General features: G+C 39.8%; 1 protein-coding gene across 12 annotated transcripts in view; it reads left to right on the plus strand.

The window, feature by feature from the left end:
• Positions 1 to 215: 215 nt before the first annotated feature.
• MBD5 (methyl-CpG binding domain protein 5) overlaps positions 216 to 27,449 on the plus strand; it is a 141,214-nt gene continuing 113,980 nt past the window's right edge. For 11 of the 12 annotated variants that reach the window (XM_057415591.1, XM_057415587.1, XM_057415598.1 and 8 more), the window contains exon 1: positions 216 to 643. The gene's annotated coding sequence lies outside the window, so the exon portion shown is untranslated. Of the gene's footprint in view, positions 644 to 27,128; positions 27,150 to 27,449 lie in introns of those variants that run through there. The other variant, XM_057415590.1, reaches the window with a different exon arrangement.

The raw sequence follows: 27,449 nt of genomic DNA on the forward strand, positions 1-27,449 counted from the left end.
CTGAGTTTCTGTAGAGAGGATAATTGCTCTCCTGAATTTGAATAGCATATGTTTGTGTGTGTATGTACATGGCTTTTTGTGAGACTACTTCATTTGCTAGTATTATCTTATAGGCATTGCTTCCCTTTGAGATGGATGGGACTTGTCCCTCTCTTAGAGGTGAGCTTATGTCTAGAGGTGGACTGTAGCGTGGAAAGTGTAGAAATGGACTGTGCAATGGAAAAAGAAGTTTATGACTTGGGCTAAACACTTTTTGTATTTCTGTAGAGACTTGTGTGTTTAATGTCCAAAAACTTTTTCGTAAGTACAGCTATAGAATACCTAAGGCTATTCCATTCATCTTTTCAAGGGCAAAGGCTTTTTTTGCTTTCTTTTTTTTTTTTGATTAATTTTTTTGAGAAAGGGAGCTGTCAGAATGAACTTTATAGTTTTTCCTTTGTTGAATTGACACTCTGTAAAATTTTTATTTTAGCAGATTCAATACAAGAAGGAAGAAAACGATAGACTACAAGTAGGGCACAGAAAAAAAGTTGTAGATTATTAAATCTTTTCAAGGAGAAAAGGAAGTAGTTTCGTATGCTCACAGAGGTTCCTGTGTCAGCATTTGAGAAGCCTGGAAGAGATTATCTTCAGCCAGCAGCACGTAAGGAAGGACAGGATGTGAAGGGAACACTGAACTACCAGCATGAATGAAATCTGAGATATTAGTCTGTTTCAAAACTGGTTTTGCTTTAGATGTCATCTTGCTCTGTGGTTCTTGAGCTACAGTGTGAGAGTTCTGAGCATGCAGATTAAAAAGTGAATGCTAATTTTTTAAAATAGACATTTTAATAGGCTTTTGGCTTTTTTTTTCCTTTTGAGTAAATTTATCATTAAGGAGAAATGATAGCAATGCAACAGATAAATTGGAGCAATTCAGGACTTCATGTGCCTGTTTGATTTTAGGGGTCTTTTTCCTCTGCATATTGCTGTCCACATCCATGGATGTTTTACTGAGAATTGGCCCCTCTCTTAAGGGACAGAAGTAATAGAATTAGTTAAGGGCCATTTGGCCAAAGGGTTTGTGTCATAATCTGTCAGCTCAACTCCTGGCAGAGGAGTTGGTTATTTAGGCATGTGTATTGTTCCACCTGTGGTGTTCTCTGCTCCTCACTGACATTTCTTAGATGGATTTTACTTTGTCTTCAGCAGTGAAATTAGTAGACAGGACATTGACATCAACATTTAAAAAAAATATACATACATTAGCTGTCTTCCCAACTCTGTGAATTGGTAATGCTTCTGGAACGTACACTAGAGAAAGTGGGGTGTGTGCTTATGGAAGAGTGGAGCAGGAAGAGCCAGGTAAGCTGTGCTGGAGCTATCAAGTCTAACAGATCAGTCATGTCCTTGCCAGTTGAGACTTGTGTTAGGCTTGCATGTATTGTAAGCGTAATCCTTTACTCAGATGCCATTCTCACAGAAAATTGCGTGTTATTTTAGGCACATGGGATTGCCCTGGTTAGGTATATGACTGATACTGGTCCTCTCTGATAATAAGGGTCAGTATCAGTGTATAATAATGTTACAGAATATGCCCGTGCAACGACTTAAGCATAAGCACATGTGGAGCCTGCTCGTAGAGCCCAGTACCTCAGTAGTGCTGTCTGTAACCCACACTTGTATAGCTGTATCTTGCAGTTGCATTTTATTGTTGCTAACTTTCTGAAGTAACTGCTGTAGCCAGCCTGTGAATTATTATTACACTGCGAAAGATTGTTTGTCTTTCTCAAGCTCTCTTGCATGAGTGCTTGCCATCACCTTTTTTTAAGCTAAGGTACTGCCGATTCAATCATGTTCTTAATTTCTGCCTTTGTCTAACCAGTGCCAAACCCTGATTCTGCCAGTGTTGGGTGTGCTGCACCTGCTTGGGGCTGAACTGTTTTTGCAGTGGATTACAGACAGATTTTAAGAGAACTAGATAGCTTTCCATCAACTCCTTCTGACTTTAAGGGGACACTGGCTCCTCCCGGGGGGGGGAGTTGTTATGAGAGGCTGGAGAAATCTTGTTTCTGTAGCTGGCTTCTGGTGGAAGGCAGTTGAAATGAGATGAAATCATACAGATACGAAGAGGGCTTCTGTAAAGAATATCAGTCATATGTGGAACTTCCCTCAGAGTATGCCACTTGTCCTTTGCCTAGCTAGGGAAGTGAGAAATACTACAACAGTCTGAAAGCAGGTGAATGTTATCCAGATTGCAGTAGTTTGGGAACCAGACCTTATGTTTTGGGAACTTGTAATTTCTGCAGTCCTGGAGACGCTCATTAAATATGTTACATTTGATACACAGTTTATTGGGCAGTTTACTGACAAATGACAGAACATAAGTATCTTGAGTGATACCTGTTTTTAGAGGGGATGGTCTTCCCTGGGTTAATTGTGTTTGTTCATGACATTTCACTTGTGAAGATTACTGCCTGGTACTGTAGGTATTGGTTAGCCATATTAACTGTCTTCCAAAAACAAATAGAACAGGTTTGAGTTGGCAGAGTGTACAACTTCACACCGTTGGGAAGACCTACTGTTGATTTATGTAGGCAGTGGTAAGCCTGTCCTTTGTGAACAATGTGATTTTTAAGAGGACTATTCCAGTGTTGTTTCAGAAGACTTTTGCCCACTTCACGCTTATGTGACTACCACAGGGTTCCTGATGTGGCCATGCTTCAATTACAAACCTAGCTGTTACAGGATGATGTGTGTTTCGTACTTCAAGATAAAAACCTGCCGTCTGAATGCTGTTAAGCCAGTGTGATCTGTGTTGCTGTGTCATGCTGTGCTCTGCACCGCAGAAAGTGTATATATAATTGTTTTAATCTGAAGCGGACAGAAGATGCTGCGGTATGCAGGCACATTTCAGATGGGTGTAATTGTCCAAGTGTGGGAGATCTAAAAGGAGAAAACACAGTGTAGTGGCAAGGAGAATGTACTGTTCTCTTGTGTAGTCTTTGGTGGGGTTTTTTGGTGGGTTCTTTTAGGGTTTTTTTTTTTCTGTGCTGGTATTTACAAAGAAACAATTAAAATATAAGAAAGCATTAAACTAACAAGAAATACATGGAAAAGTATTCCAGTTTCTTGACCACTGCTAAGTTCATATTTAGAACAGTGCAGTAAAACAAAAATTGATTTAAAATTTTGCACTTGGAGAAGTTCTACAAGGAGTCCAGAATAGTGATTTTTTTTTATTATTTTTTTTCTGCACTAAGTCTTCCCCTAGATTTATATATTCTACAGCTTCTCTAGCACAGACAAAAGGGCCCAGATCAATGATATAATCTACCAATTTAGACTTTAGTTTCTATTTTTAAGTAAGTGATATCTTAAATTTTTGCCATAGGGGTTTGGGACCATCTTGTGAAGGAACATTTGTTCTCTGACCATTATGGATTATAAAACCAGAATAAATACAGAAGGGAGAGTTTACCAAATTTGTAACATACCAATCTGAGCAGAACAAAAGGATTCTTTTTATCTCCTAACTGAAAAATACTTTGGTTCTTCCCCACCCCCAACAGAAGGAATAAATGAACAAAGAATTCAACTGAACTAAGCCACCAGCAGAAACAGAAAAGGGGAAAAGCCACAACCAGTGAGGGGAGATGAAAAGGAGGGTCATAAATGATTTGTTGTGTGGTACACAGGTTGTTAAAGCTGTTAATGATTGAGCAGTTTATTGGGATTACAAGGGGTTAGTAAACTACTCTGCTCCAGAGTCTTTGCTGATTCTGACTGAAATGAGCAAAAGTATATGCAGTAGGATGCTGGACTTGGAGTGTTGTCAGCACAAGTCATTCTCCCCGTTGAAGTCCCCCAAGCTTAGTGAAGCTGTCCAGCATGAGGAGCCCGAACACAGATGGTTTCAGAATACTTCTTCACTTAATTCAGCATATGGGCATATTCGGACTGAGACATTCTTCTGATGCTAATAACTATATACCACTATTAAGTTACCAGTGTGATAGAGTTACAAGGAGTGTGGAAGTTTACAGAAATATGCAGTAGTACTTGCTAGACCTGTAAATCTAGTTCGGGGGTTTGTTTTCTAGAGTTTTTTAATAAATGCAAACTTGCTAAAATCAACCGATAGTTACATACTTATTTGCCCTTACTTTGAGTCCACCTTAGTTGCTACAGAGATGATCAGGAGCATTAGTACATTTGCCGTTAAGGACATCTGGCTTGTTACTTGCAAGATCCCCTATAATTGTGATGTTATAATTATAAATGGAAAATTGATTCCTCTATTTTACCACGTTGTAATAAAGATTACAGCCACCACTTACTCAGTTGCCGCTCTGGCTGCTTTTCTTCTGGTTGTTCTTTAGGCTCACTGACTCAGATTCTTGGGTTGTATCTGCATGGTGGTGACCTTAAAGAGAACTCCGAGGAGTGCTGTGACTTGTTTTGTCTTTGCTATTCCAGTCTGAAATCCTAGTGCTCCTGTTCATGAGCCTCTCATGCAGAAACTGATTATGAGCTCTATATTTAGAAATCAAGGAGGAACCTTTCAAACTCCCTGTGGTAGAGATGGGAAGAGGGGGAATATCCAGACTTGTAATTTCCTCACAGAAGAGACTCTTCAGTTTCTAGAAACATTTCTGGTTTTGATATAAAGCAGCATGATCAGCCTGTACCTGTGTTTTGTGTTTTAGTTAAACACGTATTCTCCCAAAGCATCAAAGTCATAGACTCATTTTTACTCTTAATAGCTCTTGGACAAGTTATATTCAATGGTTGTCTGTAGAATGAACCCTTGAAGTTCAACTCATTCATATATATCCTGAAAAATGGTGAAGAATGTGCATTTAGGCAGTGCTAGTTTTCAGCATTAGAAGACGGGGAGATTAAGGAGCACCCAGGAAAGCTGGAACATCCTGGCTATTATAGGAATTGATTGTAGGGATACTGGAACGTATTGAGTTGCAACCCCCATTTGTGCAAAAATCATAAATCCAAACCACGTGTTTCTACATGATTTTATTTTACCTATTGATTATAGGAACTCTAGGGGAAAACATGTCTGTGAGTAAAATGATTGGCATATTCTAAATGGGAATTCAACCATGAACAACGTATCAAGTTAGCACACTTTGTGTTAATTAGCAATATTCATCAGCTGCCAGTCAAGCTAGTCTGAGCTACAGCTTTGGCTGCAAGTTTAAGCTTACTGGGGCTAACCTGAGCATAGTTGCTCAGGTGGGGTAACTGTTGGCTGCTCATTGTTGCAGTAATCTGAGCTGACTCTTGCTGTGAAGGTGAGCGATTGCTTGCAAGGAAGCTCCTGACGCTTGGAAGTTGTTCCTGCAGCAAACTACGACAGTATTCGATATATATGGTCTCTGCTCTTGGTATGTCATCTTGCGGGGCTGCTTTTCTCCTTCATGATGTAACATGCAGTGTTGTAAATACAGAGTATAATGATGCAGTGGTGGATCCATCAGTTTGGGGTAAACGACACTTCTGGGATTTGATGGTTTTGGTGTTTGGATTTTTGTTTTTTGTTTTTTTTTTTTCATTTTGGAGAGGTTTTTTTCCCCCTCATAAGTTGTTCAGAAATGTATGTAAACCCTTGTATTAAACCTTAGTGTACAAAATCCAAGATCTGTATGCCACTTTGCTGTGTAAGTTTAGGTTCATCCATGAACAGGATTTTGGAGAATTAATATTTCTCCTGTCTCCCAGAAAACGCAGAGATCTGCTCATAAAAACTTACGAATTTTTGCAGCTGTTTTTGGACAGTGGGAAGAAGGGAAAGTGCATGTGGCTGCATTATCTCTGTCTAGCATTTCAGAATAGCCTTTAGGACTATTTCATGGTACAGTTGTGTTCTGCAAAAGTCATAGTATCGATAGTCATAAATAATTTGTACTTTTTCTGAACTGTGTTCCTTTAGAGACTGCTTTGTTAGTAGTGAGCTTAGAATGAAGCCTTTCTTGATGAACTTGGGTTTAGTAGTTCATGAGGAGTTGCGTCTTTGAAGCAGCTTTTCTCAATCCATCATCTCTTAAGGAATGTAGTCTCCACTTTGTCAAGAATCATGGAGTAGTTAGGGTTGGAAGGGACCTTAAGATCATCTAGTTCCAACCCCCCTGCCATAGGCAGGGATACCTCACACTGAACCATGTCACGCAAGGCTCTGTCCAACCTGGCCTTGAACACTGCCAGGGATGGAGCTTTCACAACTTCCCTGGGCAACCCATTCCAGTGCCTCACCAGCCTTACAGTGAAGAACTTCCTCCTTATATCCAATCTAAACTTCCCCTGTTTAAGTTTTAACCCATTACCCCTTGTCCTGTCACTACAGTCCCTAGTGAAGAGTCCCTCCACAGCATCCTTATAGGCCCCCGTCAGATACTGGAAGGCTGCTATGTTGTCTCCATGCAGCCTTTTCTTCTCCAGGCTGAACAGCCCCAACTTTCTCGGTCTGTCTTCAATAGGTGAGGTGCTCCAGCCCTCTGATCATCCTCATGGCCCTCCTCTGGACTTGTTCCAACAGTTCCATGTCCTTTTTATGTTGAGGACCCCAGGACTGCACACAATACTCCAAGTGAGGTCTCACAAGAGCAGAGTAGAGGGGCAGGATCACCTCCCTTGACCTGCTGGTCATGCTCCTTTTGATACAGCCCAAGATACGGTTACACTGAAGCTGGCTCATGTTCATTTTCTCATCAGCCAACACCCCCAAGTCGTTCTCCGCAGGGCTGCTCTGAATCTCTTCTCTGCGCAGCCTGTAGCTGTGCCTGGGATTGCTCCGACCCAGGTGTAGAACCTTGCACTTGTCATGGTTAAACTTCATGAGGTTGGCGTTGGCTCACCTCGCATGCATGTCAGGGTCCCTCTGGATGGCTTCCCTCCAGCGTATCAACCGAACCACGCAGCTTGGTGTCATGGGCAGACTTGCTGAGGGTGCACTCCATTTCACTGTCCATGGCACCGACAAAGATGTTGAACCAGTCCTGACACAGACCCCTGAGGGACACCACTCATGCATGTGTCTCAAACCAGGTACTGCAGGTACCTCCTTGGTCCTTCTCCCCGCAGCTGACCTGTATTCCTGGACATCCTCAGCCTGTTCCAGAATACAGCCAAAAATTTTGGCATACCTCAACACTCAGCAGGGAGCAAGGAAGATGCCTCAGGCTGCTCTGGACCTAGAAGATCATGCTGTGTTAGCTGTATCTAGGATGACAGACCTTAGCAGGTTTACCCATATACTTCCTGGGCTTCTATGATGAAGCTGGAGAGTGTCTGTATTGTCTCAGTCATGGAGGAGATGAGTGATAGTATCACATTTTCTGTTTTATGTGTAGATATTTACAGACAGTAGATTACTCATCTCTGCCTTTTTTCTGTAAAGTGCAGGAGGTTTTTCTGGCATTAAAGTAGGTTGTCTCAATTTGGATTTTTTTCCTTCTAAAGCAAGATTTTTACTACAAAGGAAATGTTAGGGAAAAGTTTTCTTAACTCAGGATACAGGTACAAAATGATGGCTAGGTTTTGCTGTTCCGGTACAGCGAAATAGTTGTGTAGAGATTATGAGTGATAGAAAGTTGTTGTTGCCTTTTCTGAGAAAATGCAGAGGGGAATGAATGTGTGACTTCAGATTAGAACTTGAATTGCAAACTGCTGAGGATACATGATGGATGCTAGCCTATGGTAGTATTTATTGCCCAGGACATATATTTGTGTCAGTTTCTTTAAGAGACTCTGTGAGACTGTTTGAAGTTCACCTACCTATTAGAAGTTTTTGATGTTCCTGATAGAGGATGAAGTAGGTTCTTCTGACTTGTGGCACTGTAAATTCATGGGTGAAGAAGGCTTGGGTTTCTGTGTCTGTCACGCTTTCCTGAGATGTTTGAAAATACCTCTTTGCATGCATCTCTGTGAATGCTAATGTTGCAGAAGACATGCCAGTGGGCTATGCTCTGGCTTGATGGAGAATACTGGTAAACTTTGGGCACTGCACAGTATCCTGTGTGCATTGCGTTTTCTCCTTGCCATTATGTGCATACAGGTATCACTGGGATACAGCCATCCAAACCCCCTCCCTCCCTTTCCCTAGCAAAGCCTGGATGCATACAAGGCACAGTGGTTGATAAATAACTTCATCTGTGACCATTTCAAGTTGTAAAGCAATGTAGTTTCTGTTGTCATAGGTACATTTAGATCCCGAGAAGACTTTACAGTTACCAGTCCTGTGCTCAGTGCTCTGTAACACACAATTTTTCATAAAGAGCCAGCAGTTTGGAAGGGAAACAGACAAAGTTTATCTGGAAGATGAGTTTTGTGCCTGAACCTTTCTGAAACTGAAGGTGTGGCAGCTGCTTTTTATTACCTGGTGTGTCTGATTCTTAACCATAGCCATACTTCTAATTTAAATAGTTACTTGGTAGTGTGCTGTGGTTCCTTGTTAAGGTGGAAACGTGTGCCACTGGGTGAATGACTGAATGCAGACTTCCTGTAAGTACAGCTGATGTTAAGATGAAGTGTACATGAGCAGGTTTCTCTTGCTTCTATAAGGAATAAAATTGGAGGGATTTTACTGTTGGATAGTTTATTTCCTTTTGGAGGACAAGTTCAAATATCTTAATGAAGTAATCCTCATTGAGTCACCTTCTGTATTTTACTAAATACAAAAATTCCTCTGGATCATTTACTGACCTAGAGCAGCCCTTTTAGAATGCTCAAATGAATACTGGAATTGTGCCGTTATTCTTGCATACTGCTACTGCAGGTAATTCTTCAATCCATGTGGGCAAGGATAGGTGCTGGTTTTATTATGAAGCATTTACTTGGAAACAGGCTTGTTCTCCTCATCTGTATATTGCCAGCTGGTTAACACAGCAGTTCCTTGCCAATCTGTCGCACAACTGTAATCTCAGATTTGGACCACATGGAATTTTTTCTGGCTGTTGTCATAATCTCTGGGAGAGGTGCCTCAGGCAGACACAGTTCTTAAAGCTTTGGTGTAGCAGCATGTCAGTCCATTTTGGGCTTTTCCTTAGCAGTATTAAGCTGGCAGAACAAGTAAACTGGGATAGATTTGTCCCAAACTATCAATAATGTCTGTCGGAACACTGAAGTTTGCATTGCACTGATTTTAATTTTCCCTATGTAAAGTTACCAAACTTTAAAGAGAGAAGAGGGCTTCTTCATTCCATATTACCTTTCCTTCTCTTAGTTGCTTGACTTTCCTGAACCAGAAACTTTAATAATACTTTAAAGAAGGACTTTCTTTAAGGCTTGTCAGTACACAATTCATCAGTAGGATATGGCAATTACATGTTCTGTGTATGGGGTCATTGCTGGGGATGGAAAAGAAGAAAATAAAGAAGCTGCCAGTTACTCTGCTTTTGCCAGTGTTTTTGCTAGCTGATGGAGAGCAGAGCCACGTCCTATAAAGAAATAGGAAGAGAAAAGCTCTGACATGAGCCTTTAGGAGACCGCCTATTTTCAGCTGACTATTCAAGTGACTTTGTAAAAAGCAGGCTAGCTTGGAAAAATGTAGCTTTCCTTGGTACATGTTTACTGGAAGCCCATCTCTGCTAGGGTTTGGTGGGGTCTTTACTTATTCACTGATCATCCAGTTGTTGGGAGAAGACAGCAACGGGTACTCAACTGTGGGCCCAGGAGATGTGATTACAGCGTATTTAGGTATGCTCAAACTAGGTTGGGTACAAAAAGCAGTAAACCTGCAGCAGGAACAGGCTTCAACATGCTTTAGCCACTTGCGCAGTGCTTCTGTAGCTGCCTTTTCATTGCTATTTGTACCCAAGCTAGTGAGATTAAAACTAGGTCATGTATGTCTGTCTGTCTGCAGTTACACCCTTGTGTCAGCAGCATGAGCATACCTGAAGTTTGATTTCTCCTACCCAGCAAGTCCTTCCTCTTCTTCTTCCCCACCCCGCCTCAGAGAAGGCAGAGTAAATGTGAATGTAGAGTGAGATCAGAGGAAAAGGCTTTTTGCTACATTGTCTGATAACACTAGGAATTTATTGCAAGTAGAAAATCTAGTGCTTTGCTTGTTTCAGGAAACTGGAAAATTAGCGTGAATGGGTATGTTCATAAAATATTCAGTTACAAGATGTCATTATGCCATTGTCTTAGCACAGGTAAATGCGCCTGAAAGCCTGAGCCCTCTTGTTCCATATGGTCAGGATTGTTATATCCCCACGTGGACGTCTCAGAAGACTGGATACAAACCCCAAGCCTGAGAATGCATTTCTCATGTGCACATGTATACTCCATAGTAATTCTAGGCTATGGTAATTATGCCCTGAAAAGAAGAAAAAAAAAAAAAAAGCAAAGCATTTCTAGGCCAAGACAGCTAAGTTTTACTGAAGTCCATTCATATTCACAGTGGCAAATATCCAGACATCCCTCTTTTTGCCTGCTTCCTTTCCCATCCTCCAATCTGCATGTTTTGGGATATTTTTTTTTTCATTAAAGAACATAAACTCTCACTTCCAGATTCAAATGCATTTCTATTTCTGTAAATCTCAAAATAAGCAAATAGGAAGGGAAGACTTTCAGGTAAAAATCATAGCCTAAAACCTTACTCTGTCGTGTTTGGGGCCTCCATTTCTTATTTGTGTCTTCAGTTTAAAATACATGCCTCCCCCCCACACACCTTTTTTTTTTTCCCAGCTAAATCTACTTCACAGAGGAAATTGAAGGAATTTTATCTGAGCAGAGGCATTTTATACCTGTGTGGGGTTTTTTGTGTGTATAAGTCAGTATAGCTGTAAGAGATGTTTTAAACAGATAGGAATTTTGAAAATGTATAGGTCTTTCAGGAATGCGTAGTTCATGTTGTCATGATAATTCAACTTGCCACAATCCAAACTTCTTTTTTTTTTTTTTTTTTTTTTTTTAAATAATGCAAGCCAGATGGGTTATTGTTAGTTTTGTACGCTAATATTTGTATTTAGGATTTTTTAATGATTTGGACTAATACTGCTGAGGCAGTATGAATTATATAATGATGATTAAGGATTTATTTTTTTTTCTTCAGTTGTTCTGATTGTTTTTCAATGTTAGCTGTGGATCAGGTATTATGAAGACTTGATTATTCTACATTTCACTATGGAAAAGGTTGCTTTAAAAAGGGGTTCTGATATGCTTTGGAAGAAAGAAGGGTAGTTTATACGAATGCAGTAAATAAATAAATCCAGAAAAATGCATGACAATACTGCAGGAAATGTGAGACAGCATAAAACCAGCCTTCTTTGCAGAAATATTTCATCAAGTATTCTTGTTCTCTGCGAAGAAAAATTCAGATTAATAATTGTGACAGTTGTCAACTTCTAAATATGACCAATTTTATAAGCTCAGTTACAGTTTATTTTCTTTGTAGATCATAATTTCAGATAAATATCACTAAAAGGAAATTCTGAGCTGAAGAGACAAAGGCAATTAAATTCTACATTAATTTGTTTACCAGTGTCACAAGGAATAAATCGACTGTAAGTTTTCATAAATTATCTAGATATGTGCCAGTAGAGGAATAATTTTGTAGAACATTGAAATAGTGAAATCTGAATTCTTTTCTGTGGCCACATGTCTAATTAAAAATTATGTAAATGATACTTTATATGGTAAAAATCATGTTGGCCAAATTGTATTGGGATGACAAGGCTGTCTTTTACATAGAAAAGCAAAAAATGGGGGGAGGGAAGAAAGGGCAAATGAGAAGAAGCTCTGAGCAGAAGCTCAAAATCAGTACTTGCTTATTTCATGCTTTCAAATGGTGGAACTTCTTGTGAGCCTAAGCCCTATCCATGAAGGAATACATACTGGCTTGAAAAGATCAATTTTGAACTATTTTGGTTTTAAAGATAACCTTTAAAATATGAGCCAATGCAACGTAGAAGTTTCCAGGAATACGAACAGAATGAATGCTTCTGCTTCAGGCCTCACTGAATGGAAAAGCAACAGCGGGGGTGAAAGAGAGGGGAAATGCATGGGTTTTTTTTCTTCTTCAAGGCACTGCAGGCAACATGAAAATTAAGACATCTTGATTTTATAATGTTTGGGAAATCTGTGAGAAGGAACAGCAGCTTCACTTCCTCAGCGATTAATGCCTGTGCTTTTTTAGATTTCATAGTTTTGGATTTTGAGACAGATGACAGAGTTGTAGAAAACCCTGAGTTGGAAGAGACCCATGAGCATCCAGTCCAACACCCGACTCCATACAGGGCAACCCAAAAATTAAACCATGCATCTAAGAGTGTTACCCAAACACTTCTTCAATACCAGCAGACTTAGGGCCCTTTTCACTTCCCTGGGGAGCTCATGCCAGTGCTAAACTGGAACAGATATAAGGTATGAGTTGCTAGTGTTGACCATAATGCCTAACCTGTAAGTATTTTGTATGCCTGATTCTTCAGATCTTTTGTATTCTTTACCGTATCTTTGGTAAGCAGCCACTTCCATGTTTTCCATCATCTATAACGGGTTTCTCTTTGTTACCTGAAAAAATATAGATAAAGGTTTTTTCCTTCATGGTAGCTGTGTGAGCCAAACAATCTCACTTTGTTCTTTTTTTTCTTTTTAAACACAAATGCAAGATAGCAACAGTGATTAAGAAGTCTTTTACGGATTTTCTTCCAGTTTCATACTGATATGCTTAGGTTCTTACCCTTTGCTGTAATTATTTTATTTTATGATACCTTCAGAGCACCTACTTTGGTTTTTATCTTTTATAGTTTGTTGGGGATATTGTAATGATTTCACAGCTGGATCTATTGCTGCATCCTCATAGTGACGAAAGAGTCAAAGAAAGTAATGCGTCATTTGACAAGTGGCAACTTGCTCAAGTCAGTGTCAGAGTTGGGATTGGAAGTCTGTTCCTGCGGTAGTTTCTGAACACTAGATTATGTTGTTATTTCTGTCCTGAATTATAGTCTAATAAAAGAGATATTAGAAAGTACTATGGTAAGTGTATCCTCTTGCTGTTACTCATATCTAATTTAATCTTTGAAGAGCAGTATTTATCACCCGTGTCTAGTCACTGTACAATCATCCTTCATCGCTCAGCAATTAAACTCTCTTGGGTTTTGGGGGGCATGTATGTAACAACTCCTTATGAAAAGATACCAATTTAAAAATATATTTAAGCAATTGTCATATACCTATTTCCACTTTGCAGTTAGTTACATTACTGAGGGGATAAATGTTGTCTGTATGCAGTGAGAAATAAAGAGAGGGGCAAAAGTTCTGAGCTCTCTTGAAACTTTCTGTTGATACTCTTAATACCAATATGGGCAGGGAGCATAACCAGGCTACTGTCTTTGTAAGCTATTAGTTAATACTGCATATACAAGAACTAGAAGATAAAGTGGCAAGAATACGAGCATGTGGCTAGGATAAACATTCCCAACTTTATTACCAGTAGCAAGCCTCTGTCTATGCTACAGTCAAGTGTGAGATTCAGACTCTTTTTAAATCAGTGGTTTGTGTGTACTGGAAAGAGGATGTCAGCAGGAAAGAAAGAAATGGGAACTTGAACACTAATTTAGTGGGAATTTTGGAACATAATTAGGAGGTAGCAGGATTATACCCATGTTGTTTTGTGAGTTTGATATGCTCCATTCATGGATGAAATGTGAAAACTATCTTGTCAGCTAAAAGGACAAACATGAGTTGACCTGGTAAAGGTGAGGGTGAATTTTTGTTGACATTCTTTGGTGTCGTGGTTTAAGTCCAGCTGGTAACTCATAAGAACCATAAACCTGGACTCAACATCATTTTAAATGAAAATGTTAGGCAAGTACATATACTGTAAATATAGTAAAGAAGGACAATTCAAGAGACTTTTTTTCATGTGCAGGATCTAAATCTAGAGAAAAGTATTTCAAAGCAGAATACACTTCATGTGGTTGTTGCTGTGTTATCTAAATAACATCAGATATCAACATAGTTTGAAAAAAAAATTGCTCTCAAACTAAGATTATTTAGCATCTTTAGAAATTAATGATTTAATGACTACTACTTTATTGGCTTTTTGGATACTGAATTAGACTGCTGCTTTTTATTTTAATATTTTACATATTGGTCTTCTGAGTAAAAGTAAGCTTCTACACAAACAAGTACAACCCAGTTAAAAAAAAAATGAAAATACGACATCCAAAGTCTCAAAATATACATTCGTCGATATAGATAGCCAGAAAAAAAAAGAAATCCAACCTCCCCAGAAAACCTCAAAAAACCCACAAATGCATGTTTGTTTACTTTTTCAGTGGATAGAGAATTGGTAATTTTTTTTAATGGACTTTGAGTTTGACAACTGAATGGCTGTCAGATGAAGGACTTGAATCTCCACAGGTTTGTCTGCCTGCCTTTGCAAGCAGAACTAATTGTTACCTTACATTAGATAATAAAACACATCTGCTCTCTAAAAAGAACAAAAGAAGTTCTCTGCCCCTTCTTCAAGTCTTCAGAGTCAACTCATCTTTTATAAATACATTGTTACTTGGGTTTCCTCTTCTGTACAGGTATTATGCATGCTTCTCTTAGCATGAGAATAACTTAAAAAAGTTAAAATGACGTCTGATGTGCAGTGTCTGCCCTTCACTTAGCAGGCAGTGGATCCCTGTTACTTCTCTGGGACTTTCCTAGGAATAGTGGAGCCTTCAGTTTTCTTTGGAGAGGTTCTTTTTCCTTGATTCTTCTTGAAAGCCACAGCTGTGTGATCTGCAGCCATGGGGGTGATTGTCAGGCTGCAAACAGCTTGTTGCTTTGTTTTTTTTTCTTTTTTTTGTGGCCCTTTTTGATGTTCCAGTAGGCAAGGGCACATCAGTGGGCACGAGCAGAAAGGGCAGTGTGCAAGCGGAGTGGTGTCTCATGGTGTTGGGGGCTCAGAGGAGTTTATGTGAGAAATAACAATGCAGATTGCTTCTGTAACTTTTTTTTTTCTATGTTAGAATCATAGAATTGGAATTGTTTAGGTTGGAAAAGACCTTTAAGGTCATCAAGTCTGACTGTTAATCTGGCACTGCCAAGTCCACCACTGAACCACATCTACACGTCTTTTAAATCACTTCGTGGGTGATGATTCCGCCACTACTCTGGACAGCCTGTTCCAATGCTTGACAGCCCTTTGGGTGAAGATATTTTTCGTAGTATCCAGTCTAAACCTCCCCTGGTGCTGCTGCAACCCACAGGCTTGACTGGATCTTCCAGAAGGAAGAGCTGGGTTCTGAGCTTTCAACACTTCTTCACTGCATCATTAACAGACATCAGGGGTCTGGGACCACTTTCTCAAGTTTGTGTGGCTAATTGAAAAAAGGAGGTGTGTTTGGAGCAGTCTGGCTAAACAAAATTAGTGTGGGAAAAGGTTGTCTAGTTGTTAAAGACGTGTTGGGATGCCAGGGGAGCATATGGTGTGTGGTGAAAGGTCTGGAGCTCAAATGGCTGAGCTGTATTCTTCATGCTGTCACTTACTTCCTATGTGCTGTTGTATTGATCACACTCTTCTGCATCTGTGCTTTAAAAAGTGACTGATGGTAGCCTTGCGTCACTCTTAATATAATGTTAAATTTATGCATGTTGGTAGAGGGCTCAGGATTACAGTAACTGAATGCATGAAGAAGCTGAAAACAAGTATTCCTGACAAGGTTTATGGTGGTATAATTTCAAAGTTATTTAGTGAAATTTCAGCCATGTAAATTATGTCTGACTCATGCTCACAGTACTCAAAGTCAGCTTTTAAAATACATTTTTCAGAGTTTTCAATGTTGCATATGCACTGTTGAGGCAAAGAGGAGAACATGCGAGTAATAAACAGAAGATTAGCAGGCTTTGAGCATTTTTGGCAGTTGTGTAACTCCAATATAAATTTGCATTCGTTTATTTTGTTTTGCTTTTAAGTGACCTTTTCATGATATCTTTACTTTTCCCATTTTTAAATGAGGGAAAAATTGACTGCTATCAAAGCTAAAATGTGCCAGAAAAGGTAGAAGTTTATCACTTCTGAACTTGCATAATGATTTTCTGTCTTACTCTGTGTGCATTACAAAAGTTCATCCCTGGAAAGACCTAAAATGTCACAGTAAAAATTTCATGTTTGATTATGTAGTTAGAGAAGTTCCAGCATTATTTTTTAGGATTTGTTGGGTTTTTTAAAAGGAAGACAAGATTCAATGATATGTGCAGTACCTATTGCTTTGAGAAGAACAGTTCAAATTTGTCCTTCAGCTCTGGATAGCTTTGCAAATAGTAAGTTGTCCGAATGTTAGCATGTGCTAGTCTCCCTGCACATACGGGAAGAGGAGAAGTCGCCTGTCAGCAGAGACCTGTGTAATGGATATGCTGGGAAGAACTGGGAGAAGGAAGGAGGCATGTCACTACTGTCAGCAAAGGAAACGGGGCATGCCTCTCATCTACCGATAGCTCTGCTTGCTTCCCCAGCAGTTCCTGTCCCCTGGAATTGTGTGCTGCTTGGCCCTGTGACAGGTGGCCTCCGAATTTGCTAATTGCAGCCTAGCACAGCATGTGTAAAATGCTTCCTGCCTTCTGTCCTGCTTGTGTGGGAGCCCTTTTGGTGCTATCCTGTCAGAAGCCACAGCAGCAGATGTGTTCAGAAAAGGCAAGAGCTTGCATTTCATTCAGTTCAGTTCCACATTTTCACAGGACCATATGGTTTATATAGATGTTTTGTATACAACTTATCTAGAAGATGATTAGAAGTTAACGATTAAATACAGAATTGAGCTCCCACTTAAATTTATAAAGTGATATTATCAAAACCAAGATCAAGCCGTAAAAGTGACTGACCTACCCAGACATCTGTGTTTGAAAATATAGAGGTAAATGTCCATTAGAACATATTTTAGTAATACATTTAAGAAGATACAGCTCATGCAAAGCCCTTTGAATTTGTAACATCCACATACAAAATGTTAACTTTTCTTTTCAAAATTACTGTCATGTACAAAGAAACAAGACACTCTTTTGATAATGAGATGCAGAACTGAAAGATGGGTGCAAGTGCATGGTTGCAAATAGGTAGTGCTTTTTCCAGTCCATTTCCTGGCTGGGTTACAGTTGCTGCTCTGTGAGGTCTTCACTTGGTCTTTCTGCGCCAGGCACAGCAGGCATGGCATTGGATGCTTACAGTGTAAGACAAATCCCACCCCAGACAGTTGCGATCCACTTAAAGATGAGAAGGAATCGATAGCGCAGCTGGGATACCAAACTTGGGCTTTCCCAGTGCCCAGACTTGTTTCTTGAATGAAGCACTCAGGATTTACAGAATTGTAGAATGATAGACTAGTTAGGGTTGGAAAGGACCCTAAGATCATCTAATTCCAGCCCCCCTGCCATGGGCAGGGACACCTCACACTAAACCATGTCACCCGAGGCTCTGTCCAACCCAGCCTTGAACACTGCCAGGGATGAAGCATTCACAGCCTGGCTGGGCAACCCATTCCAGTGCCTCACCACCCTCACAGTAAAGAACTTCTTCCTTATATCCAATCTAAACTTCCCCTGTTTGAGTTTTAACCCGTTATCACTTGTCCTATCACTACAGTCCCTAATGAAGAGTCCCTCCCCAACATCCTTATAGGCCCCCTTCAGATACTGGAAGGCTGCTATGAGGTCTCCCCACAGCCTTCTCTTCTCCAGGCTGAACAGCCCCAACTTTCTCAACCTATCTTCATATGGGAGGTGCTCCAGTCCCCTGATCATCCTCGTGGCCCTCCTCTGGACTTGTTCCAACAGTTCCATGTCCTTTTTATGTTGAGGACACCAGAACTGCACACAATACTCCAGGTGAGGTCTCACAAGAGCAGAGTAGAGGGGCAGGATCACCTCCTTCAACCTGCTGGTCACACTCCTTTTGATGCAGCCCAGGATATGGTTGGCTTTTTGGGCTGTGAGCGCACGCTGCCGGCTCATGTTAAGTTTCTCATCAACCAACACCCCCAAGTCGTTCTCCGCAGGGCTGCTCTGAATCTCTTCTCTGCGCAGCCTGTAGCTGTGCCTGGGATTGCTCTGACCCAGGTGTAGGACCTTGCACTTGGCATGGTTAAACTTCATGAGGTTGGCCTCAGCCCAGGTCACAAGCGTGTCAAGGTCCCTCTGGATGGCATTCCTTCCCTCCAGCATATCAACTGAACCACACAGCTTGGTGTCATTGGCAGACTTGCTATGGGGGCACTCAATCCCACTGTCCATGTCACTGACAAAGATTTTGACCAAGACTGGTCCCAGCACAGCTCCCCGAGGGACGCTTTGTCCAAGTCCAGGTAGATGACATCAACTGCTCTACCCCTGTCCATCAGTTCCATATCCCCATCATAGAAGGCCACCAAATGGGTCAGGCAGGATTTCCCCTTTGTGAAGCCACACTGGCTGTTACCAACCACCTTGTTGTTTTTCATGTGCCTTAGCATGCCTTCTGGGAGAATCTGCTCCAAGATTTTGCTAGGCACAGAGGTGGGACTGACTGGTCTGTAGTTCCCTGGGTCATCCATTTTCCCCTTTGTGAAAATGGGGGTTATATTTCCCTTTTTCCAGTCATTGGCAACTTCCCCCAACTGCCATGATTTTTCAAATTTGATGGCCAGTGGCTTAGCAACTTCATTTGCCAGCTCGTTCTGCACCCACAGATGGATTTCATCAGGTCCCATGGACTTGTGCGCATTCAGGTTCCTAAGATGGTCTTGAACCAGGTCCTCTTCTAGAGTGGGCCTAAGGTCTTCATTCTCACAGTCCCTGCGTCTGCCTTCCAAGACTTGGGTGGTGCGTTCAGAGCCTTTGCCAGTGAAGACCGAGGCAAAGAAGTCATTAAGAACCTCAGCCTTCTCCAAATCCAGGGCAGCCAGTTCTCCTGATAGCTTCTGGAGAAGGCCCACATTGTCCCTAGTCTGTCTTTTTATTTGCAGTGTACCTATAGAATCCCTTCCTGTTACCTTTCACATCCCTAAACATCTTAGACTTTGTCTAAGATGTTTCCATTCTCACAGTATGTTAAAAAAAATCAAAGCAGCAACAGAAGGGAAAATATGAATATACTTGAATATACTGAAGTTCTCTTATATGAGTTTATATTCGGGCTAGTTCAATTGAAAAAAAATAAAGAACCTTTTTTCTGGTATAAGAAACCAGGCTATTGCAAGTGCGAGTATATAATAGAAAATTTTATTCAGCTGAGTATATAGCCCAAACAGTTAGTTATTTTTGTAGTTTTTCCTATTGGTAATGATAAAGCATCATTAAAAATAGCACTTTTACCCCTTTTTATTTTGAGGAACATTCAGCTTTCCATGTGGTTTTAGTTGGACAGGTATAAAAATGATGTGGGAACTTAGTATGGGAAGTTGGGATAGGTTCCTATTTACGTTGAGAAGGAAACAGCCCTCAGGATTTAGAAAGCATACTTGTTTCTTGAATTAAATGATATATATGTAAGTCAACTTTCCTAAAACAAAAAACAAAAAAACAAAAAAAACCAACCAAACAAACAAAACACCCAAAAACCTAACCCATCAGTGTCTTCATTTAGACAGCAACTGTGCGACCAGCACTATGGAATTCCAGTTAAAGGCATCTCTCTTTCAGGTGTCTGAAATGGACCTCCTCAAGTCTGTCAACAAAGCCTGGAGGGGACAAAATAGAAAATGTTGTTCATGTTTTTTCTGTTAACTAAATATTCAACCAGTAGGGTAGAATAAAATAAAAATTAAGTTGAGATAGAAACAAAACACAACCTGGTGGTATTCAGATGCTGGTTTTCATAGTCAAGTTTGCCCGTGGTAAAAGTAGAAATAGCGTCATTACGTGTTACGATGTGGTTACTGGCTGTACAGCACAAGTTGCAGTGGTGTATGTTGTTCAGTTTTTGCTTCCTGCTTGTAAAATCTATAGTCTGTGAGCATTGTTGGGGAAGGTGATGCTCCATAGCTACAGCAGCCAAGTCGCCCATGGCAAGCAAAAAAAAAAGGTAAAGGCAATGGCCTTTCTTTGTCCTGTGTTGTCTGAAAGCTGCACTTTCTTTCCAGCTTCTCAGTATGCTTGACAAATTCAAATGAGGCATTTTCCAGAACTCACTGATGATTTAATCAAACCTGTTAAGATATACCTTTATGTAATGAGTATCCATCCCAGCTCAGGGCATAAAGCCCAGTCAGCACTCAGCAGGCCAAGGGAGATTTAGCCTAACTGAGATATCAGCTCAGTTCTCCTGCTTAACTCTGTTAAAATTAATTAAAACATTCAATGATAAAAAAAAAATTTCTAATTAAAGTCATAGGGCTGTATCTAGCCATCCTTCCATTGCCTTGTACAAAAACATGTGAATTTGGAGGCCGGAGGAAAGTTTCTGGCAGTGGTTGAATTTTGACCCATAGTATTATGATGGGATATTTTTAGTTCCATAGGAGCTTCATCTTTTTCTGAATAAAGTAAAATAAAATTTGAGCTTTCAGATTGTTAAGTGAAGGCTGTCCTGCTTTACAGAATTGAGTAATTTTAATTGTGATTCAGTATTCAAATAAATGGTATATGATGCATCTGTGTAAACGTCATTTCCATTTTTATAGATATGAATCAGTGTTTCTTCTGTGTTTATAATAACTGTGCCCCTAATTTCTCACATACGGTGACATTTGAAAAGTGGCAATGTTAAAGAATATTGGAGCAACCTGATAAAAGGTACTTGAGGTATCTAAATATGGTCAGTTTACTTTGTTCATACATGTAAAAAAAACAAAAAAAAAACAAAAAAAAAAACAAACCAGCAAAACAAAACCAAAAACGCCAAACCAACCCTTTGACTGCCTTTTTTTTTTTTTTGTATTTAAGACTGCCCATTTGAAAATTAAGCAGAATATTGTGTTCATGGAATTGAAGGTGTGTTGATGCAGAACTGAGAATATCTGAGGGAGCATCCTGACGTCTTGCACAGTTTCTAAGTAGCTTTAGAAAGCAAGGCTGTTTTCCTGCACAATGGAAATATTAATTTTGCTGATCACAAATTGATTACCAAATTCCAAATATTTACTCAGGAGAAATCTTATTTGTTAGTTTATTAATTTTTTCATCGACTAAAGAAGCCTTGCACAACTACAGCATTTATAGGTTAATTTTTAAATTCTACATTTTAATAAGCTTTGGAAACAAGATAATTACCTATATTTCTGATATTAGGTTATGAATATGCTAATATAAATTAGTATATTCTGACATTTGCAAGTGTGCGAGATTGCATTTAAATAAAGTAAAAGGAGTCACTGCATCTGCATTCTCTATAAATTTGCCTTTTTGGAGTGATGAACTCTATACTTCCCTCCACATGTAAATGATGCTGAGTGTGAGATTGCTGATAGGAGATCCTTCAGCCCTTATAAAATTTTCTGCAAATAAGGAGTAGTTGCTGGTTACTGGTAGTCTCGGATTTTTTTATTTTTTGATTTCTTTTTGTGACCAGTTTCAGGTTTTTCAAATCAACTGTTAGCTCTTTGCCTACAGAGTTTAAAATTTCTCAGATTGCCTTCTCTTTGTAGAAATTTATTACAGTACTGAATAATGGGAAACGGTGGTGAATGAAAAATGTCCGGTCTCCTTGCTGTAGGTGCATGCTTTCTTGCTCAGAAATATCTGTTTTCCCTTCATGCAGAACTGCTTCAGATATGCTGTTTTGAAGCTTCAAGCCTTCTTAGCCTAGTTGAGGCTATAATTTATTTAAATACTATGAAAGGAGTGTTCTGCTCCTCTTGACAGTTTGCAGTGACTGATCTCTCCGTGTGATCTCGAAGTAGCAGAAACTGTAGTTCAAGGTAGAATTACAGTTGCTAATATTCCTTTGGTATCACCAGAGGGTTTCTAAGTGAAAGGATCTCCAAGTTGCGTGGGACGGGTCATCATCATTGCCAGTTGTGCTATCCCATGTGCCATTCTGTTGTCAGCAGTAGATGATAGAAGGGTTTTATGCATATTTTTTTGGTTTCTTCTGATCTAAGTTTCATGGCCTATTACTTCAAGGGTTTAATTCCTTTTGAAAAACAACAGTCGTGGAACTGCAACTTTGTCATCTCTTGAAGTTGTCTTAAAAGAAACTTATGGTTCTTCACGTGTGATTTCCCATGGGGGTTTGTCCCTGGAGCTTCTGTTTGGAAATCTTCTCAGGAACCTTTTCTGAAGAGCAATTCTATTTCTAAGGTTTCAGCAGCTTTTTAGCAGTTGATGAATGACTGCTCTGTGGTTTTGTTTTGGGGAATGCTTGCCTTTTACCTGATGTTGTCTTTCCTGCTATGCATGTTCTTGGAGCCTTCTATGAAACTTCTTGGGTCATAGCTTCTTCTCAGTGTAAAGCCCATTTTTAAGATTTCTAATGCGTATAGGATCCACTTTTAGTCTCTGAAGCTTTTATAAAAGTAATAAATAGTTGCTCTGCCTAGACTTGTAAGTCATTTGTGCTTCTGTGCTCTCAATTCAGTATCACTACTAGATAGTCTTTATTGTTGCCTATTTGTAACTTTCCTCGTTTACCGAGTATGCTACTCTCACTTCATCTTCAAAGCCTTGACATTGAACATGCTTACTTTACAATTCTTCAACACATTAGATAAATTTATTACTATTATCTGGTATACCAAAGCAAATTAATGAAAATACATTTTTTACCTATTCTTTCTTATTTACAAGTTCAAGCACAAACAATGTACATATTGGTGTATTTTAAACAACTCTAAGATGTTATCGCTCGGAATCCTAATTGATACATTTATTAGTCCAAATAATTACCCTAAAAGTTGTAACAAATCCTTTATTTGCCATTTTTGTATTTTGTGGATTCCAATTTATGTTTACACCAGAGCTTATGTTAATATTTACTGTTTACATTGATTTTAACCAGCCATGAAAATGGAGGTTCTTTTCCCAAATGCAGCAGTAGTTAGTGATTTCTTAACCAGATTGTCACATATCCCTAAAAGGGGGGAACCTGGAAGTCTTAATTAACTTTAAAATATTACCTGTGGGATCTAAAGTTTGTGTCTGCTTTTTTTGCTTTTCTCTGGGGTGGTCTTCTGGTTGGTTTTTGTTTGTTTGCGGATTTTTTGTTTGTTGCTTGAAGGGTGGGAGTGGGGCTGGCTTCCATGAAGACTGATAGAGTTTAACTGAGGAAATAGTTAAGATTTTAAAATTTACTAGTCTAACTGCTCAGACTGAGGTGGAAGTTTGTGACTTCATCTCAGGATGATGTGGGTTATGTCATAAAGTAGTAACTATATTGTGCTTTACACACAAATGATTGTGACGTTTTTATGCTTCACATTTTATATGTAACTGTACAATTTTAATTTTAGGTTTCATTATTCTATGTCATGTTTGTTTCTCAGGGATTTAGTCAGCCTTATGGGAAGGCTGGTATGGCTGTAAAATCTTCAGGTGGAGTAGAACCCTCAGTGCTGTGACATGCTTAGGCTTCTTGTCTCAACACTTGTTCTGTTTAGTCAAGGAGTAGGGGTTAATTCATAAGCTAAACTTCTGCCTATTGAAATTTCAAAAATAGTACACTGCTTCTGAAACATTAACATTTTTTAATTGTTACGGACTTTTCTGTTCTTTGTTTATAGCTAGGGTCAAGGCTTGCTTTCATCTTTCAGTCTCAACTTGGCAAAGGTTCTGCCAGCTAGTGTACAGAGCTGTAAGTTAGACCTAACTGAGCAGTGTTGAAGTTACCAGTGGGAGAGTTTTCTTCTTCTGAAGAGTACTTGCCAAATGCTTTGCCTATGAGATTAAAGTAAACATGGGAAGGAAAATTTGGCTGAAGGTTTTGCCGGCAGACAGGCAGTCATACTGACTTGATATGTGCTGAGCATTCAAGCTTTATCCTTGCAGTGGACCAAGTGTGAAACAGTCTTTTGTTTGTTGTTTTGTAGTTGCTTGCTCATACTTCTTGTGAGAACCCAGTGCCTGTTTGATGTGAGGTAGTACACAATTTTGTGGAGGAGAATAAATAGCATGCGTACTATGGTGATAATGCAAGAGTAATGATGCAGTGTGTTTCAGCTTTTCCACCTGTGGCACACTGGTTCAGTGTAGAGAAGATGAAAGTCAGAAGATAGAATCATATTGAAGACAAGACCTGAAAGCGCATTAACCAGAGAGGTTCCTAATGTGAGGAATTATTACCAGACTAAGATGAGGTAGTTGTATTTTTAGTTTATGAGATTGTTATTGATTAAAAGTAAGAAAATAAGGGATGATGGGGAGAACTCGCATCAATAGAAAGTATATACAGGTGAATATGGATGTGACTTAATTTGCGGATGAGGAGATGAAGAAATTCCAGGAGCCCAGACAGCTGTGGTCAGTTTGGGGCTGCAGTGGCAGAAAAGCAAAGCTTGAAGGAGAGGGAGAAGCCTGGGGAGAAAAAAAAAAAAAAAATATATATATATATAAATAAATAATAAGGCTTCTTGTTTTAAATATAAACAAAAATCTCAGTCTCATGTTGTTAGCCCTTTTGTCTGAGCTGATATCTGTGTGGAGGGGAAGAGGCAGCAGCTGGTGTTTCTCCTTGTTCCCTTGTGGTTGACACACAGGTTCAGGTCTGTGGCCTATCTGTAGCCCTCTCTGTATCCCACTGTGACTGAATGGTGCTTGGGCTTAGCAAAAGTGGATGTAGAGAGATGTACCTTATTGATTATCAGAACCTCAGATACCATCAGGCAACTAGAAATGAAGCCTGGACTTTTGCCATGTGTTTTTAATAATGGATCTGTAGTCCGTAGCTACTATTTCCTTTTTGAAGGCATTTATACTTCTGTCCACAGCCACCTATGGCAGCGTTAGGGATGCTCTGATCACTCAGTACAGTGTTTATAAAAGTAGAGGAACATTTTCTCTTTATATTCCTGAGATCACATAGGAGGTTTTCAGTATACGGACAAGTGTATTGGAAATCTCTCCATACATAAGGCAAGGCCTTGGGAGGCTCTGTGCTTGTAGCCACTCCTGGCTTCTCTTGCCTTTCGCTGTCATGCATATCCCTGCTTGAGATCCTGCTAGAGCAACCATGTGCTCTGGGAAGTCAGTATCCTTGAGACATTGAAGAAATACCAGATGGGAATTGGTTGGGAAGAAGCTGGAGAGAAGCATTCAAGGAACATGGAGTGGGTTCAGTATGTGCTAGTGATGTTAGAAGAAGACAGATGAGAGCACCCAGGGGGACAAATGAGGGATTTACATCTTGGAGCTATTTTGGACTTTTTATTCCATGGGGTGTTCCCATTCAGCTAAGAATGGTGCCATTCTTGAAAAGTATTTCAGTGAAGCTTTGTGATGCAATTTTGTATTAGAAATTATAGTTAAACTGTAGACTATAAAAAAATACTACAGTGATTATCCATCTCTTCAAGGCTTTTAAAAATAAAGGACTGTTAATACAGCAGAAAGGGGAACTGTGAAGGTAGCATGAAGTTAACACAAGGAGTGCAAGGATTTCAAGGACAGCCTTAACACTGATCCTAAGTATTTATATTAATGACTTTGAAAAGGCGGTTCTGACAAAGGCATCACTACAGGGAAGGAACAAATAGGACATTGAGAGCCAGCTGCCTGTGTGTCCCTACTGCTTCCTTTTGCATTAGTACTAATATTTATATAACCAAAATATTAGTAGAAGCACATCTCTTACCCTGCTCCCACAAAGGGGGTTTCAGTTGGATCGGGTGCTTCGCCTGGCTTGCGGTGGTTCATTGCAGGGACATAGTGAGAATGAATGAGTGGGTTTGTGAAGAGCAAGCCTTCCCTTTTCAGAAGTGGCACAGACTTGTGTCAAATGAATTAAGGGACTCTGGAAGCATTATTTAAACTTCAAGATAAAATAGCTGGATTTTGAATGGCATTTTATCTAAAGGTGTTCAAATGAGGCTGCGTTGGGCCAGATGCCCTTTAAAAGGTGTCCAAACTAGGTCTGGTGCCCAGCTGGATGGTGGTGGCTCAGGCCATCTAAGTACAATACCTTGCAAGGGCCTTGTAATATGGAGGCAGTCAACAGCAGTGGTGGCAGGTGATGTTTCTGTGTTTGTGGTGAGTTACGGGTACTGGGTGAGTAGAGATGGAGAGAAAAAGATACAGTCTGCTGTAAAGCAGCTGAGATTTAGGAGCACATGTAGTTCTGTGGGGTTTGGGGGTTTTTTCCCTCCCTAGTAAGTAAGCAAATTCACCTTCTAAGCATATCAAAGCCGAAGATTATTATGATGATTAAACTATATTACTTACAGTAAGTGGTAGAAGACCTGAGAAACTCATAGCATCTGTACCTTTTGCTACCAACAGTAGTGACTCAACAACAAACTAACATTCTAACCTCAGCTGCCTAAAAGGTCCCAACTAAGAAAAATATTTCCTTATGTTTCAAAAGAAAAAAGAAAAATTTGCTGAGGTATTGGGATTTGTTGGCAGTATCTCTTGCTCTTACAGTACCCAGAATTCAGAATATTTCAGACCTTGACAGCCAAGAAATGAGAAGTTATGGTACAAGAAAATCCAGGTTTAAATCTTTCCCTGCTGAGCTGGCAGTAGCAACTGAAAATTATTTGCATGCTAAGGTGTAGTTACACTGAATTGTAGAAGGAGCAGTTGAAATAGCTAAATGGAGCTGTTGATTGGATTTAAGGAGATTTATTAAACCTTCCCTGTTCACCTCATGTACAGTGTTTCTCTGTGATATGCTTCATAAATGGGGCCCATTTTATGTCTGTAAGATGACTAGGAAGTAGACTTGTGGGTTTACTGGTATTCAGAGTACAAAGTTGATTGTCATCCAGGGAGGAGGGAACTATAAAAGTGCATTTCTACCTTGTTGGAGGGTATGGAGAAGGCAGAGGCAGACTCGTCCTGAGGTGCACAGTGAGAGGTAATGGAAACAAGTTGGGAAAGAAGGAGATTCCAGTTAGATGTAAGGAAAATTAAATCCCTGTGAAGGTGGCTGGTCATTAAAAACTTGCAAAATCTATGTCTTCAGAGAAATGTGAAACTTGGTCTGAAATGTGAAGTGGCCTGAACATCCTTATCTACATGGACCTCTGAGCAAGAGGTTGGACTGAAGACATCCAGAGGTCCTTTACAACTGGTGTGTCCTGTGATTGTAACCTATGGTAAGCATAGGTTTTCTGTGGAATAATTGAAAAATGAGGTTATAGGCCAGGTGTACTGCTCTAGGTCAACATATATCTAATACGGGTAACTCTGGCTTGTGACCATGATGACACTGCCTCTGTTCTGCAGTGCTCCAGATGCCCTTACCTCTCTGTTGTAGTCTTCTTGTGCTCTGCTTATGAGAAACTATCTCCAAAAGAAGCTCATTCCTATTGCCGTGTTATGACCTGCTGTTTGCTAACACAAGTGTTTGTATGATGAATTGTATCAAGAAGTGAATTTGAATTATAATCAGTACA

The sequence above is a fragment of the Pezoporus wallicus genome, unplaced genomic scaffold (genome assembly GCF_028554395.1).
Source record: "Pezoporus wallicus isolate ANWC-B61680 ecotype Strahan unplaced genomic scaffold, APGP_CSIRO_Pwel_v1 contig_736, whole genome shotgun sequence".
Lineage (NCBI taxonomy): Eukaryota > Metazoa > Chordata > Aves > Psittaciformes > Psittacidae > Pezoporus > Pezoporus wallicus.